Raw genomic sequence first — 18,557 nt, 5'->3', positions numbered from 1 at the left:
GTTCTCTTTCACAACACTCGACATTTTGATAGCCTTTGCACTTTAAACCACTTTCACTTTACCTCATTCAACATCTAGTTTAGTCTAATGTCATTTTTAGATTAGTGAAACAGAGACAGTGCAGCTTGGAAAAGTTTGATTTCCCTGGGTTGGGGAGCTGTACATAGGAAATCTCTTTTAAAGGCAACAAGATGATTTAATTCTTGGATGCTTTACACATAACAAAACACGGATTTTTGTTACCTCTTTTGCTACACACCTTCCAGATACCGAAGTAAAATAAAAGAGTGCTAACAACTTGATGATCCTTGTGGGTTCCTCCTCACTCAGAATATTCTTTGAAACTCATTAACTTTATAACCCTAACTCTGTGGAGAATCAGCTCTCAGAATCAGTAAGAGCCTCTCCTGCTTTTGCACCTACTGTAGTTTTATACTCCTGCCCTTTGAACTATTCAAGTCTTAACCCATGACTCCCAAAACCTCAGCTCCCCTCACCTCACTGTCCGTGGGACTTTCTTCTGAGTGCGACACTGATTTTCCAAACATCAGCACGATACAAAATCTAAAAACCCGCACTCGGGTTCCACAGAGCAAGCCCTGGTCCTGTACAGCTGTGACCCCAAATCTCAAGTTCCAGCACAGCTTCTTGAACCCTCTTCCTCTCCAGTGGCCCCCGAGCCCCTGCTGGAACCCTGCAGAGTAACCTCAGGTGCCTTTGGGAGCCCGTAACTGTGGCACAGTGGCCCTCAAAGGCTGGGGGCACCTTGTGTAGGCTGAGGGTGCAGAGAGACAAGAATTTATTCATGGTCTAACTCAAGAATTAGCAGTCTAAGAGTTGTTATTAGTCTAGCTGCAGGGATATTAACATTTTTATGCTAATGCAGAGTCTGATTCTCAATGATTCTGCAGCTAACACTGATGGATTGCAAACTCCCCTCCCCTGCTGCTCTGCTGACCCTTCCAGGGGCCCTCTGGGTGTTCAGGTGGAGGGGGCCAGTTGTTCTGAAGAAGAAGGTGGGAAGGGGTTGTTCTGGTGAATCATCCTCAGCATTTCTGGTTCTTCTCCAAGAAGATTATAATGTTGATAACAGGCAGTTTCTTCCCTTTCTGAGAGGTGGTTGATTATTGATAATGCTAAAATGACTATGTTCTCATTCTCAAAGTGGGTTATTAGTTGTTTAGTACACTGTACATACTTATCAGTCTATTCTGAGAGAAGTACTGTAATTACCCAGCATTTGGGATGTAAATTTTACTGATTGAGTTGCTTAAATGAGAGTTTGTTAAAACAGCAATGATTTTCTTCTGAGGATTATTTTCTTAATAATTATTGGCCTGATCCAAACTATGCTTAAATGTTCTAAAAAGAGGGGAGAAAAATTAAAGCTGCATACAGCAGGAAAAAAAATAATCAGGTGATACTGTGAATAGAATATATTTATCACATTAAATACACGGGAATATTTTTGATTTCATACTTTATTTCCACCATTATTACTGTGTTCTTTATCTAACAAAAAGATACAGTTAAAACTCCTCCCTAATTTCTTCTCTTCAAAGAAATTCCACCCCAGGAACTTCATCAACATGTGGAGTATTTCCTCATGACAGTGTCATTTAGTGTGCAGAGAGGGGCATGCTGGTGAGAGCAAATGAGTTTATATGAGTGTCACTACTAATTGAGTTCTAATGTTGGAGTTCTTTAGCACAGAAGGAAAAGCAGCTCTACAGCCAAGACTTTCCTATTAACATTTACAACATTAAGTGGCATTTGTGGTACTAAAGTCACAGTTCAACTGAGAAGGCACTATTTAGTTTTTGTGCTACATTTACAACTTCTATTAAAAATGTATCAGTTATGGGTTCTGTCGATTTACTGCAGAACAACTTAATTTTACAAAAAGACAAGTGAACTGCTATTATTTTGGTACCTTTTTACAGTGACAGTCTTAAATAACTGTTTACTGTAATCATAGACTGTAGCATTTGCATATTTTAATTGCTTTGCCCATCATTCACTTGTTCCAGATAGAAAACACCTATTTTATAGGGTTCATGGCTTAAAATCAGTGGATTGAGTTGCTCTTCTCTTGTGCTGTTCATGCCTAAATCAACACTGTGGTGGTAACTAAACACAAGGAGTGCCTATGATTTAGAAAATCTGATATAATAAGCAGGAACATCAAATAACTGCACAGAGGAATTTGTCAGCTCTGGCAGGGTACACATGTCTCTCTGGTAACAGTTTATGGGAGATTCTGTCCTTTACAAGTCTTTCCATGAGAAATATGAAACTAGAAGGGCTGATGCTTTTGATCTTGTAGTTCATCCCAGCCTCATCAATCTTAAAAACTTTTGCTTTTGGGGGTTTTCATGGATAAAGCACATTCACCACTGTAGTCCTTACAAATGAGATGCTGTGGGACCGTTCTTATTGATTAGACACATTATCCTGCCATGAGCAGCCAAAAACATCCTGCAAACTGTACAAAGATGTAAAATTCTAATGGAAGATAATCACAAAATATTGTGTGATGCAACATTTGTTTTGATTTCATTTGTTGCCATGATTGGCTGCATGATCAAAGGAATTAGTAGACTCTATGGACCACACCTGAACGAGGAAAAAGTTGTTTAATACATGAGTTTTTGAAAAGAAAGAGAAGAATAGTGAATAAATAAAATAGAACTGAAGTTTCAGTAAGCTCAGAAGATCACTAGGTAAAATCTGGTGTCTAAGGGGAAAAGGGATTCTGGAAGTGTTGGCAGTTCCTTAAGGAAGAAATATTAAGACTAGCAAAAGCCATCCTAAAAAAAGAAGGCACAGGAAGATTAGTGACACACCAAGCTGGCTAAATAATGAATTCTTCAATGATTTCATCATGAAAAAGAAGCCTATAGAAAATAGAAAATAGAAAAAGAGTCAAAGTATTAAGAGTTTAAATATGAAAAAATAGCACAGAAATATAAGCAAACCATCAAAAGACCTGATACAACTCACAAGGCACATAAAGAATAAAAGGCAGGATTCTGTAAGTACATTATTAATAAAAGAAAAATGAAGAAAAAGAGCTGATCTGCTCCTCAGATGAGAAGGAAAATAAATGATAGCTGATGTTTTTAGAAGGTCAGAGTGTTAATATCTCTTCTGCATCAGTTTTAACTATAAAGCTCTGCTGTGATAATTTTAAAGGAACTAACATTAGTGTCAAAGGAAAAAGAACTGGTGATAGTACAGGGCAAGATCAGACCAGGGACTTCTTTGTAAGTCAGATGCTTACACATCAGCTGGTCTGGAAGAAATTCACTTAAACTGCTGGAGAGAATTGATTGAAGCTCTTTGAGTCATCAGAGGGGATCCTTGAAACAGAGATGGCTAAAGGTCCAAACAAGTGCAAAATGGGAAGCATATTTAGCTATTTGAAGAAAGAGGAGAAAATGAGAGGCTGGGCTTATGAATTAGGTAGAACTAAAATGAAACAAACTTTTTATAAACACAAAAAAGCAGTGAGAACATTGATAGAACAGAATCATGAAAAAAATCATGTCAACACCACCATTTCCTCATCTTATACTAGGTGTTTTATTGATATGTGTGAGGTACTAGGTATTGTATATATCTTTATCTAACAGCAGGATATTCTCATTAGAAGCTAAATATACTCTCTAGAAGAAATTGTTATGAAGTACCTTAGAGAATCATATCCAGGAAGTATTTTTCAGTGGCTCACTATCTAACTGGGGAGATTCACTGAGAGTGACGATGTAGAAAGTTAAGCAGGATATTAGGAAAAAATCCTTCAAGTGAAGTTTTACTGGAGAAATTGTCTCAGACTGTTACAGAATGCCAGCTCTTCTAAGAATAAATTAACCATACTTACCTCAGAAATAGTTTCAAGACCGTTGGTCTTTCCATGGGACAGAGAATAGTCTAGATTTTCTTTCAGAACTTTTCTTTATCTTTTAATATTTGTACTCTAAATATACAATGCTCATCATTTTCCAAAAGAAAAAACCCCACACCCTACTTTTATTTTCCCCGTATAAATTATTCCCCATATTAATAAGATTGTTTAAATTCAGTATGCTTTGGTTTTGGTCTGAGCTCCGAGAAATTTCTGTGGCTCAAGCATACTTCTTAGTCTAAATTCAATTTGGAATTGAATTTCCTGTAATTGCTTATTCAGGGGCTTTGAAAAACAAATGGTATATGTACCCTGATCCATTTACAGGATTTCACAGCTTAAGTCATTGCTTTGTCCTTGAAACCTATTGCTTTGAACCTACAGTAATAATTAAAGAACAGTATTTAAAAATGTATGACTTTATATCATACCTTCCTAACAGTATTATACTTAATATTCTGATATCCACTGCATTGGTATTTCAGATCTCCTTGGACTGTTCTTTCTGAAATGGGGGGGAAGGCCACTGTCCTTTCTCCACTGCCCTTTAAACACAGACCAGTGTCTGATGATTCTAAACAAACAGGGCTGATCATGAGACTTCACATCTAGATGTGATTATCTCCACTCATTTATGTTGAGTATGTGTACAGAATTTAATTAGAGGAAGGACTTCTGTGATCTTCACTAATAAAATGGTGGTGGAAAATCCTACCTCTCTAGGATTTCCTTCAGTACTGTTCTGTCACAGATGTGTGTGTCTCAAAGTATTGATCATTCATAAAACGGATGATGGGCCAGACATAAAGCAGGTGTGAGTTGTGTGTTTAATATCCCCTTCCTGTTCTCTCCTCCTCGCCCTCAAGGTAACAGGCAGCAAGGTGTGCCAGTAAATCTCCAACTGGAGTGAAACACTCTGAAATAATTGATATTTACAGTCTTGGGTTATTTACAAACTGACATGATGTAACACAAACAATAATTTCCATGTCCCTTCGAGCTACGCAGTTTAAGCACAAACTCAGGGCTCAGCACTAACACAAATAACAGAATGGTTCATGGGCTGGAGGGGACCTGAAAGATCACCCAGTTCTACCCCCTGCCATGGGCAGGGACACCTTCCACTAGCCCAGGTTGCTCCTGCCCCATCCAACCAGACCTTGGACACTGCCAGGGATGGGGCAGCCACAGCTTCTCTGGGCAACCTGTTTCACTCTGTTATTTTTTAAAAAATATAGATCCATCAGATGCAGGTTCCATCTCCTTTCCACTGACACTTGTGTTGTTTCCTTTTCCACTCTGAGCAGCACTAACCAGGTCTACAGGAAGCTGATGGATTTTGTTCTTACCCAAATGAGGAGATACACCAAACCTCCAGGAATCACACTGGCACTTGGTGATGCTGAAAAGCTTCTGCACATCATAATTATAGTACTAAAAGCCCTGGCTGCATATTACTAATATATATTTAAGGGCATAGAATCATAGAATCACTGAGATTCTATGAAAAACCTCCAAGATCATCCAACCTGTGACTGATCCCACCCTGTCACCCAGCCCAGAGCCCTGAGTGCCACATCCCAGCGTGTTGTGAGGGACAGAAATGTGCTTGTCTGCTTTGCTGTAGAAAGAAGAGTGTGAGGTCTCCTCTTCCCCACTGGAGTTTCTATCCACGGATCCAAGTCAGGGTAAGGCCAGTCCTTACTGATCATTTCATTCTAAAAATGATTTGATTTGAGGACTTTTATTAAATGTATTCCGAGTTCTCTCCTGGGATGTGCTCTGATGTGCTTTCTTGTGTCTCAGGACAGGTGAGGTGTGAGCACAGTGATCTGTTCCCTGCAGCCTCAGTGAAGTAGCTGCAATTCATAATAATCTTTATCTATCCATGAAAATCCTGGGTCCATTTCTGTACTCCTGAACCTGGTGAGCCTGCCCTGAACACCTTCAACCTCACAGTGTGCATGATATGCATCTCTGGAATTGTCTTGTCCATCTGCAGTCAGATATGTCCCTGTGGGCAGTAGAATAATTTGGGAGGATTATTCCTCAGAGGTCAGACAGTTGGAAATATGGAGCAAAGAGGCATTTTCAGTGAGGTTGCTCTGACAGTGGACACACTCCAGTAGTAATCAGGGTCAGGAAGGCAACAAATAAAAGCGGTAGAAAGGAAAAATTAAAGATCTGTCATGAAACAAGGAGGTAAGAGAAGATTTTTAATAAGTGGATGAGCTGGTTTTCTCCTAATCAATGACATTAATTGGGCTGACTGAACTGTGATCAGGGACTCTGATTCAGCATCTCATCATCAAAAGTTCTCACAACCTGACACCTCCTCATTCCTGCTGCCAATTCACAGAGCTGCAGATCTGGAAACTTTTGCAGCAGATTCAAGTATCCTCCATGCACAACCAACTTAGGAGCAATTTAAAGTGAATCACTTGATCTATAGCAATGTGAGAGCCATGGCCAATTAGATTTAGCCTTCAGGACTGAAGAATGGACTGAGCTTTGAGAAGATCATAGAGATCAGCTACATGAAAACAAACAAGGATGCCGGTCAGGAATTGTCAAACTGAAACTATGAACTCAAATTTTTTAATTTAAAAAATCCCTTTCATTACAAGTGCTTTTCTTACAGGAAAAGACACCAAAGTTTTCCATAAGACACTTTTGAAATAGTGTAACTAGATTAAGGAAAAGCAGGTATCTTAAAAGAGCAGGTATCTCAAAAGTGAGATAATGCTTTTATTCCTGAGGATACTCTACAGTGCAATAATGTAGTACACAAAAGGCATGATGGAGAAAGCACTTACCTCTAGTTTTTGGGGGTAAGAGGTTGTGTAGTTCTTCTCTTGGCCCAAAAGTGGAATGTATGTTTCTTAAATGATGCTTTAGAATGATCTTTAAAAGCCAGGACTTGTTAACTAGTATCAACCAACCTTTGCTAGAACTGCCAGTTATCTTTCCTCTATATTTAGGGTAGATAATAGCTGTGATACATGATTCATCATGCACAGCCTCCTTCATTATGCACACACGAATAAACTCAGTTATGGTAAAAACTGAGATTAGTCTTTATGCCCTTTATTCTGAATACAAATCTCTTTGCATTGCTGACATTGAGGAATCCCAAAGAAGCAGTACAAATAAAGACAAACAGATATGAGTAGCACATTGTGAATCATGCATAATTAAAAGTTCAATTTTTCTTCAAGAACAGTGTCACATGAACGATCTCTCACACTTTTAGATGGTGTAAAAAGCTTCCAAAAAAAAGAAAGTGCCTTTTAATTTTTGTGCATTATTTAAATTGACATAATCCTTAAAGATGGGGCTGGTATTGCTGCTTGTTAGAGTTGCCAGCTTTGGTATGAAGGGTTCTGTTTTCAGTTGCTTACACCTACAAATCTGCAAAGGACTTGCCAATATTTTTGCATGAAAATTCTGCTAGAGGACAATGCCCTAAAATCCCAAATTCCCTTCATAGTAGACAATTGGCAACATGGTGAAGCAATTTCCAAAGAGAAATGGTTATGAAAGGGTTTGGTTTATTGTACCAAAGAGAGTCACAGGTTTTTTCTTTGAAAAGAGCTAAAAGTTGTTGTTTTAAAACTGGATGATGATCTTTGACAGAGGAAAGTTCTCACTGTTGGCAAAGCTGCCTGGCTTGGAAAAATTGCACATTATTCAAGTTGCAATGGGGTCAAGCTGGACTATTTTTAGGGCCCAGCAATAACAACACAAAAAGACCTGTTCTCACTCTAATCCTGTGTAGAAACTGAGATGGAAACCAAGCCTTTTGAGTCTGTTTACACCCCTCTGAAACCCACTGGGTATTCATGACAGAACATAAGGCTTGATTACTAACAAGTTGTGTGTCGCTGGTGAGACTTACAGGAGAATATTACACATTAATATTTTTCCCAGTTGTTAAAGAAATGCAGATTAAAGAGAAAAGAGACACAGAAATGCTTGGAGGCAAAGGGAAGATTTTAGTGAGAGATATAAAACTCCATCTATTTAGGTAAGCAAAGCAACTATTAACTTGTCATGGTGAAGGTCTTCAAAACTGACCTGCAGTCCAGTGAATTAGGAACAGCTTCTTGGGAAGTGGACTTTTCCCAGGCAGATAGACTATATGGCTAATTACAGTAGCAAAAGTTTATCCCTCTGAAAAAATGGAACTATATTAATCTTCCTCCATTCAGATGATGCTGTTATGACATTTGCTCTGTTTTGCTTTTGATATCCTGGTAAAGAAAATAGAACTGTTCATATTCAGAACCTCTTTTCCTTTAGTAGAGATTTTCTGCCTTAGTATATGGCTTTTCTCAACAAAGGACTCATGCATTTGAGGATTCTGTTTTATTTTTTTGAAACTGAAAGCTTTGACAAAAGTCTTGTAAGCAGCACAGTGAATACACATATCCACTTTCTAGCCTGACCCACAATTACATTTATAATAATCAATATCATAGAATCACAAAATGGCCTAAGTTGGAAGGGACCTTAAAGCTCATCCAGTCCCACCCCCTGCCATGGGCAGGGACACCTTCCACCAGCCCAGGTTGCTCCAAGCCCCGTCCAACCTGGCCTTGGACACTTCCAGGGATGGGGCAGCCACAGCTTCTCTGGGCAGCCTGTGCCAGGGCCTCCCCACCCTCACAGGGAGGAATTCCTTCCCAATATCCCATCTATCCCTTCCCTCTGGCAGTGGGAAGCCATTCCCCCCTGTCCTGTCCATCCAGGCCCTTGTCCATAGTCTCTCTCCATGCTCCTTGCAGGCCCCTTCAGGCACTGCAAGGCCACAATTAGATCACCCCAAAGCTTCTCTTCTGCAGGCTGAACAATCCCAACTCTCCCAGCAGAGCTGCTCCATCCCTCTCATCCTCTTGGTGCCTCCTCTGGACTCTCTCCAGCAGCTCCATGTCCTGCTGTGCTGTTCCCCAGGGCTGGAGCAGCTCTGCAGGGGGGGCTCACCTGAGGGGGCAGAGGGGCAGAATCACCTCCCTCAGTCTCTGCAGAAATGCAAATGCACAAATCATCAGACGTATTTTATAGAATTGACTCTCAGATGATCTTGCAATAGTTTTCAAAGTACAGAACACTTAATTCCTCACAGCTGGAGCTCAGAATTCGGGCAACACTCTCTACTTGCAGTTTGAATTTTGCCTGCTCACGGCTGAACTTTGTGCACTTTGTGAACTTTGTTAATTGTAAGCTTTCTGCACACACTTGGAATATGCATTCCTGCATTTGGATTTATAAGGTATTTTGAAAGGGTTCTGTTTTAGAGGTTACAGTAAAATGCATAACCTAGCAGTTTCTGACAGATAAGAACTATATTTATCTTCCTCCCTACTCAGAAACATTTATTTTTCAGTAATTTTGCAGGAAGCTCCATCCATATCACATAAGTGACAGCACAAGATTTTTGGCTTGTCAGCTGCACACGCTTGTCTGGTTCAGAGTATGGCAAATTACTTTGCTCGGGACAGAATGCACAAAAAGTGTCAAACAGTCAATTAGAAGTACAACTAAAAATACTCACAAGCCTAGTTCTTGAAGGCTCAATTTCTCTGCCTAATAATACAATAAGTCTGTTGGTATTGACAGCTTCAAATAAGTTACCCTAAATTATAGCAATGTAGAGATTATTGTAGGAATTTAAAGCTTTTGTGTGTGTGTCTGTGAAAATTGCTTAAGTTTATTCAGAAACTACTTTTAGATAAACTAAAAAAAAATTGGCATAGGTCTAAGTTAAAGACATGGAACAAATAAGACTGAGGATTGCTTTCCTCAGAAAAATTAATTAAAAGGCTGTGCTGATATGCTGAATTTAAATGGTAGTATCTGGGGGTTCAGTTGTGCCTTGAAAATGTCCTAAATTTAAACATGTGCTCACATTCACTGCATAGCAGAATTTGGCCAACACATTTAAAGCAAACCACTGACTTTATTCCTATTTTTTTTTAATTATTCTAAATTTGGATAGATATCGCTTTTCTTTTTCCTGATCCTGCTTCTCTTTTATAACCAACAGTCTTTTTATCTTTGCTTTTTTGGTATCAATTCTTAAAATGTTTGTGCCTGTTTAATTTTTTGCACTGGCGGTGTTTTGGGGACAGATAAGTACATGCAAAAAAATTTTCAAGTGGGAAAAAGAACCCAGTTTCTTAGTGAATCTGGGGAATTTTAGCTTGGCTATTAAAATTGGGACAGACACATAAAAATATCTGAACTTCTCTATTTATCAGCACTTTTCAAAGCGCTCAAGCGTTGCAGTCAGAGACAGTTACAGCCACTGGTTGCTGGGTCTACACAGGTATCATATTTGTAACCACTAGTATGCAGACAGGAGATGATTAAATGCACTTGTGATAAAATGTGACACCATATTATAAATGAGAATGGAAAATGAATTTATAACCATAAATCATGTATTAAAATACATGTGACAAGCTCAGACTGATGAAGACAATGCAGAAATAACAAATGCTGTACATGTCAGTTTTATCATAAAAAAAGAAATGTTTTCTTCTTGTAGTGTTCTATTTTATGTCTTTTTTTTTGTTGTTGTTTAAATTCATATATGTCAGGGAAAAAACAACAACAGAGGTGTGGCTATGGCACATCTGTTAACTCTTGGTGGAAATTAGTCAACATTCCTTCCTAACAAGACCATAAAATACATAAAATTCTTGTCCAGAAAATTTAACATAAATTGAACTGAATGATCTCTTTCACCATAATAAGCACTTTTCCAAAGCTGTGCTGTAGAAATGTGAAGATTCCATCCAACTAATATAAAAACATTTACCTGACAAGCTGTAAGAGATTTTGCTGTCCATGGAGCTGTATTGGAGAGTCACAGAGTCACTGTCATGGAGCCTGAAGGGGACTTTTGAGGTCATACAGGTACATAAACCATCTCCTCATGGTTGAGCATAAAAAAGGACTTCTATGTCCAAAACCTGCTCAGTTTTCCTGCTAATATGTATTTGCTAAAAGATTTATTAATGTTCTCCCTGAACTTGGGTGCTTGTTTAGAAGATACAGGCTGGGCAGACACATAAACCTCAGTGTATAAAATATTTTATGTGTAAACTTAGGGAACAGTGTTTTTCCTGGCTCAGAGTTTTTACCTTTATCATTCCAAGCTTTAAATCCTGAAGTCTTTTTCCCATTTCTTGCCTTGAGCACTCTATTTCACTCATTATTAACACTGCACATGCAGTTAGTCCAATGGGCTTAAGACTGTGTCAGATTTATCACATACATAGAAATCATTGGGATGTATATTTTTAACTGATGTTCCATGGACTGGAGGCCTTTTGGAGGCTCCCAAAGTCTATTTAAACCTGCTGTTGAAATCTCAGAGAAATGTATGCTGCCTTCAAATTTTGTGTAGAAAGGGAAAATACTTAAAAAAAAAAGCTTTATGTGAATTTAATCCTGAAATAATTGTCCTTAGAGAAAATCTTGGTCTTTAATTATCTTTAAACCCACAGTGTGGAAACTTTCATTAGATAATGATATCTACTGTATTTATACAATACAGTGCACCACTGTAAAGAACAACTCCCTACACAGTGTTAGAGTGATTTCACATCTTTAATCTCATTTAACTATTTTTTACTATTTATTTGTATTTCTTTAATGTTTAAAGACACCAGTCAGGGTTGGGCAGGTGTGCATCAGGTGTTTCTATGAACACGGAGGAAAATGTTTTGGCAGAAGTCTTTTAAAGTTGTCCAGGCAGGGCAGAAAAAGCCCCTGTGGCAACAGGCACAAGAGATAAAGATGTTTGTCTGAGGGCACAGAGAAGGTTGGTGGGAGAGCTCGGAGCAGAACTCACCATATCTGACTTCCAACATTAGAGTCCTGATAAATAATTCATTTAATTTCTCTGTTTTTATCTGCTTGCAAAATTGTCCTGAGTGTGCTCTGACAGTCTCTGAGTCATTCTGTATTTATCCAGGAATCTTTTTTTTTTGTAAAAAGCTCAAGGTAGTGCTTGATCGTGGCTGTCCAAAGTTCCAGATCCTAATTCCTGCTTCGTGGATCAGTTCTGTGGGAATGTGAGGCCTCATTTACAGTATTAGACCATCCCAAATTCAGTAGGGCTTGAGGTGGGGTTGAGCAGAGGAGGAAATTATTGGGTTACTCAGAAAAATAAAAATTTATAGTTATGCTTCAATGAAAGAAATCTTTTTGTTTCTTTCTTCTGGATAGTCAGGATAGCACTGGTTTTAAATTAATTTATCAGAATTTAGATAATAATACTTTTGAATTCCCAAATATATAAAATTTAGTTGAATAGCAAGTTTACAGACTCACTTTTGGAAACTATTTTTTCCTAGACACGTTCAGTCACTCAGTAATGAAAAAAAATTTTGATTGAAGTAAAATTTCTATTAAAATTCAAATGACTATTCATGGAAAATACTTTATTCATTCTACTCTGATATTTATGTATTCAACAGAAATATCTATGTGCCCAGACAGTCTGGACTAAATTTCCTAAGTGTATGACTGTAAATCTGGGGGGAAAAATGTGGTAAAATTTGGAAATTGCTTTCTCAATCTATAGCTTTGATCTTGTTTGCATTATGCCCTCCACCATTCTTTTCTTTTAGAAGAGAAAATATTCTGGTGATTGCAACAGTTAAGCTCAGGGAAAAACTTCTGTTTATTTTAAAAAACATACAACCCCCCTAATTAACTGGATAATGTTAAATCTGATATAATTTCTGAAATAAGAATGAAAAGCAGGTGCGCGGGGTTGGAAATTTTCTGACTTAAGTGAAGCTCGTAGGAACAACACGGGGGTCTGGCCTTTGAAGTACTTTCTTAGCCAAGAGGAGGCCACTGGTTTCTGCAGTGGCATCTCTCCCTCAGTAAGGAAAGGAGTGCTTTCCTTCAGGGAAAGAAAACCCCAACCCCTGACAGGAGGGGGGAGCCGGGGGGGGTCGGGCTCTGCTCCCAGGGAACAAGGGACAGGAGGAGAGGGAACGGCCTCCAGCTGTGCCAGGGGAGGGTCAGGTTGGACATCAGGAGGAATTTCTTGCTGGAAAGTGTGGTCAGGCCTTGGAAGGGGCTGCCCAGGGAGGTGGTGGAGTCCTCACCCTGGAGGTGTCCAAGGAAGGAGTGGATGTGGCACTGAGTGCTCTGGGCTGGGGGACAAGGTGGGGATGGGGCACAGGGTGGACTCCATGGTCTGGGAGGGCTTTTCCAGCCTCAATGATTCTGGAATTGGAATAATTCATTCCAGTATTTAACAACCTTTTGTGATGACCCACCAAAACCTTTGCATGAAGAAATTCCTCCTGATGTCCAACCTGACCCTCCCCTGGCACAGCTGGAGACCGTTCCCTCTCCTCCTGTCCCTTGTTCCCTGGGAGCAGAGCCCGACCCCCCCCGGCTCCCCCCTCCTGTCAGGGGGTTGCAGAGCCAGAAGGTCCCCCCTGAGCCTCCTTTTCTCCAGGCTGAGCCCCCCCAGCTCCCTCAGCTGTTCCTCACAGGACTGACTCTCCAGCCCCTTTCCCAGCTCCATTCCTTTCTCTGGACACGCTCCAGCCCCTCCATGTCCTTCGTGCATTGGGGGATCCAGAACTAACACGGCACCCGAGGTGTGGCCCCAGCAGTGCAAACATACTCTGCTATCACCTGCAGGTTTTTGTGCATCACATAACTGCAGCAGCATTTTGTGTTGAAGATGCTGTGATTTAGCAGCTGATGAGCACATTTTTATATTGCAGAGAGGTATTTCTTTTGAAGGTAGCCTTGGTAACCACAGTGAGTGTCACGACAGATAACTGTCATCCTTAATTGTTCCGATGATACTGTGACCACTACTTACCAAAAATAAAATTACACATTTTATGTATAATTGTTAAAGAAATTGAAACAGAAATGGTATACAATTAGAGAGCAGGAATTGTGTTAAGTGAACTATATGTACTCATTATCTACAGTATCATTATTTTGTAGTCAAAAATATACATTAGCTCTGATGACAGTGTGATGTTTTCAGGCAAATATTATTGTGCTGTTAATAAGATAAATTCTTTCAGAATAGCCTCGAAGACACCTTGATGCTGTGTGTCACATTTCAGAATATACATAGCTTATTTTCCACAGTAAATGAACTAGCTGTCATTTTACTCACATCTGTATATTTTATCACCTCTTCCCCTGTTGTGATCAGTAGCAATTCAAACATAGAACTTAAATATATACACGAGGTAGGAATGTCTCAATATGCCTTCACACAAAGAGAATAAGAATTTTTGTCATCAGCAGTGGCTCAGGTTACTAATTTTGAGACCAGAACCTTGACTAGCATAGTGATATTTGCTATCTCCTTCAGCCTTCCTTCTGCTCTGTATTTTGTAGATCTGTGCATGGACCCTGCACAAGGATGACATATAAATTTGTGAAGACTTTCATGTTTTTGGGGTATTTGTCTCTTCTCCCAAGTAACAAGAGGCAGGATGAGAAGAAATGGCCTCAAGTTGCAGCAGGGAAGGTTTGGGTTGTGTATTAGGAAAAATGTCTTCACAGAAATGGTTGGCAAACTTTGGAACAGGCTGCCCAGGGCAGTGGTGGAATCTCCATTCCTGGAGGGATTTAAAAACATGGAAATGTGGACTTGAAGACATGGGTTAATGGTGGCCTTGGCAGCACTGGGTTGGATTGGACCCAATAATCTAAAAGGTCTTTTCTAACCTAAACAGTTTTATGGTTCCATGACTCTCATACACCCAGTGTGTTTGGGCACATTAAAACCAATTTAAATACAGTGATAAACAATCACAAAGATGCTCAGAGGGCTGGAACCTCTGCCCTGTGAAAACAGGCTGAGAGACTTGGGGCTGTTCAGCCTTAAGAAGGATCCAGAGAGACCTTATAGCTCCTTCCAGTACATAAAAGGGGCTTCCAAAAAGTCTGGAGCAGGACTTTATCCCAAGGCATGTAGTGATAGGACAAAGGGAATGGCTTCAAACTGACAGAGAGTAGGGTTAGATGAGATATTGGGAAGGAATTGTTCCTTGTGAGGGTTGTGAGGCCCTGGCACAGGTTGCCCAGAGAAGCTGTGGCTGCCCCATCCCTGGAAGTGTCCAAGGCCAGGTTGGACAGGGCTTGGAGCAACCTGGGCTGGTGGCAGGTGTCCCTGCCCATGGCAGGGTGTGGGACTGGATGATCTTTGGGTCCCCTTCCAATCCAAACCACTCTATGATATGATTATTCTACCAATTCTTTTCTTTAAGCCTTTAATGCACTGTGATAGAACCCTCTTTGCAGACTGCTGCTTTTGTTTCCAAGTTTTTTTGTGAACAGGGAGAATTTACTTTCATTGCAAATGATATTTTCCAGTGTATTTACAAGCAAGAAACACCCCACCCTTTCTCAGGTGTAGTTAATGCTTTATCAGGTTTAATGCAGCTTCTCACAAACATCTGAATAGATGCCACTTTTTCAGCACAAATATATACTTTGGGTGTCAGTGAGGTATACAAGAAATGAACATAATATTAATATAATGAATAATAATGGATAAATAATAGATAAAATAGGAGCTGAAATACTACAAGGATAGACTCTCCAAATTCAACAGAGATCGAGATACACAGTTTAATTTTAGCTTTGTTTCTTCTTCAACTAAATAAATTTTAACTTAGTTTAAATCAATAAAGCTAAGGATAATTTAATGAAAAGACACAAATTGTATTTTCTGTTTTCTTCAAAATAAATTAATTCACAGTGTACTTTATCTTGTTTAAAACTCAGCCCTAGAGATACCAAATAAGATTTTTTTAATGTGGAAAAATAAACTCAGTGCAGTGGAGAGGAATTTAACAACATTGATAAATAAAAATCTAAACATCAATACTTGTTAGCATTCCTTTAACTGCACTTTCCTCCAATTTAATGAAAATCTTACACTATTTCTTAACACTAGAGCACTATTGATTATAAAATATTATCATTTGCCGTGAAAGCCCAGTTTATACAAATATGTAAACATACAACTATGAAAAAACCAAACAAACAGCTAAGTAAATTCCAGCAAAGATAGTAATTTCACAGGACTTAATCAAAACCAATAACCTGTACTGAAGCCTGGACATGTCTTGAAAATCTTGACTCACAACTGTGTTTGTGCTGTTAGAGTGACATCAACAAGTTCAGTTGTTGATCTGTCTTCCCCTAAACACTTATCTTTGAGAAAACTATTAGGTGATTAGTTCATAGAATCACAGAATGCTTTGGGTTGGAAGGGACTTTAAAGCCCATCCAGTGCCACCCCCTGCCATGGGCAGGGACACCTTCCACCAGCCCAGGTTGCTCCAAGCCCCGTCCAACCTGGCCTTGGACACTTCCAGGGATGGGGCAGCCACAGCTTCTCTGGGCAACCTGTGCCAGGGCCTCCCCACCCTCACAGGGACGAATTCCTTCCCAATATCTCATCTAACCCTACTCTGTCAGTTTGAAGACATTCCCCCTCATCCTGTCACTCCAGGTCCTTGTCAAGAGTCTCTCTCCACCTTCCCTGTAGCCCCTTCAGATCCTGGAAGAGGCTCTGAGGTCTCCACACAACCTTCTCTTCTCCAGGCTGAACAGCCCCAACTCTCCCATCCTGCCTCCAGTCCCCTCATCAACTCTGGGGCCTCCTCTGGACTTGAACTCTGCTGACTTCTGGAGGAATTCATGCCATCAACCACAGCTGAGGAAAATCTGCTTCCTCTTGCCTAAATCATGGCTCTAACAGCAGCATATTCCAGTTAATTCATGCTCGGGCTGTATAAAAAGTGGTAGGAAATCTCACGTGAGGAATGCTTAGGCTTCTGCAAGAAGATACATGGACTTCTGTGCACACCTGAAGGATGGAGATGTGTCAGATCTAAGTGCCAAGATAAAGAATATCCTACAAGTGCCATGATTACTTGTGCTCCTCTGGAGTGAATACTGTGAGGCCACAGGACACTTATTAATACACATTTTTGCTTAGGCGAGTGGTGGCTGGTGTGCAGCCTTCACCTAACACCCCAAAAGAGAGATTTGTTTTAATTATCATATTTTGGACTTAGTGCTCAGACCCTGGCTGTGATCATGTCCTGTTTGATGCAAGACATTAAACATTTTTGTGTTGATGGATGGAGTTTGTCATAATTTTAAGGGAAATCCGTTTTGAAAACATTATTCAAAAATTTAAAACTTTCCAGATAAGGGGCAGGCTGGACGGATTATGATCCACTTATGCAGAAAGATTAGCCAAAAGGGTTTCTGGCTGTCTGATTTTCATATGACCTGCTGAGGACACTCTGAGCCTATTGAACTCCAGCTGTATCCAAGCAAACCTGCCCCCAGCAGAACTGGAAGGAAAACCTGCAGCTGTGATGTTACAAAAGGCAAACATCATTACTATTGCTATGCAGAAATAAAGTGACAAACTATGGCAAAAATTCAGACTAGAAAAAATTGTACTTTTTATTTTATCGTGCTAGGAAAAAAAAAACACCAAAAGAATGTGGGAATAAACTATATTTGGGGAAGAGATGGGTGGGAAGAGAAGGGATTTGACTAAGAAGGTCACTGGAGGAGGGTGCTGAGTTGCTGGTGATGCTATCAGAGCTTCTCTCCATGGTTGTCTGCAAAAAAAAATCTGTAGAAAACCTGAAAATTAAAGCAGTGAAGTATCAGCATTGCTTGGACACAGTCAAGGACAGTTTCTTTCTTAGTGAAAGTGTAAAAGGCTTGAAGAGGGAAATGTGGTTAGCCCTGCAATCAATTTGCCACCTCTTTCTCCTGATTCTCTCAGCTCTGTTACAAAATATTCTGGGATATTTCAGATTTTAGGATAAAATTCAAATGTGTCTTGTTATTGTTAAAACTTTGTATGAATTATAGAAGTATATTCCAGGCTTTGGACTGCTCAGCTTATGTAAAAAGGGAGAGGCAGCTTTGACAAAAGCAGTGCTTTCATTTCTCTGACTAATGTTATACATAAGGAATTCCACTAAATTCTGTGGACATACCCAAACTTTCCAAGTTACTTATATGCACATGATTTTTCATGTCACAAGGAACTGTGGAAATGCAAGTTGTATCCCATATTCCTGCTGAGGACTGGAATAGAGGAGCATGATGAAATGTATGAAATATTGACTTAATTCCCTGAAAATTTGTCCTTTCCATCATTTCTGCAGTTTTAGATAAAGAATAACATTGCTGGAATAGAGCGTTTGCATTTTGTGCCAGGCTTACTTTATATCACTTTGGAAAATATCACAATGAATCCTATGGAAACATTATTAGAAAACAATGCTTTATTAAGGCTCCACGGTCTCTCTGGTTAGGAGCTCCTATATCTTCCAATAACAAGTATCAACATCATTTTTTAATGTATTTTACTTTGCATTTTTGACATTGCAAAAGTAACTTCACAAATTAAGCCATTATTTTAAAATTTGCATGGAAATGTCTGTTTGCTGGTGACTTTCATAAAAGTTTAATGAAACTGGAGCTATTAGGTTCAGTTTTTTTCTTCTGGAAAGCACTCTGGCTGTTGGAACACACGGTATGTTTACACTCTATGTTGCCCCAGACTATCAATTAGTTAACATGCTTATGAGATTGTCCA

The 18,557-nt window shown here is 39.5% G+C and overlaps 1 long non-coding RNA gene across 1 annotated transcript in view; it reads left to right on the top strand.

Annotated features, from left to right (window-relative positions):
* Positions 1-17,366, top strand: part of LOC135421808 (uncharacterized) — an 87,202-nt gene extending 69,836 nt beyond the window's left edge. Inside the window, exons 2-4 of the long non-coding RNA XR_010434208.1 lie at positions 5,535-5,595; positions 7,838-7,934; positions 17,140-17,366. This is a non-coding gene — a long non-coding RNA (uncharacterized LOC135421808). The remainder of the gene's footprint in view (positions 1-5,534; positions 5,596-7,837; positions 7,935-17,139) is intronic.
* Positions 17,367-18,557: the final 1,191 nt, after the last annotated feature.

The sequence above is a fragment of the Pseudopipra pipra genome, chromosome 14 (assembly GCF_036250125.1).
Source record: "Pseudopipra pipra isolate bDixPip1 chromosome 14, bDixPip1.hap1, whole genome shotgun sequence".
Taxonomy (NCBI): domain Eukaryota; kingdom Metazoa; phylum Chordata; class Aves; order Passeriformes; family Pipridae; genus Pseudopipra; species Pseudopipra pipra.
Note: the sequence above shows the minus strand (reverse complement) of the source record. Positions and strands in the feature narration are given on the sequence as shown.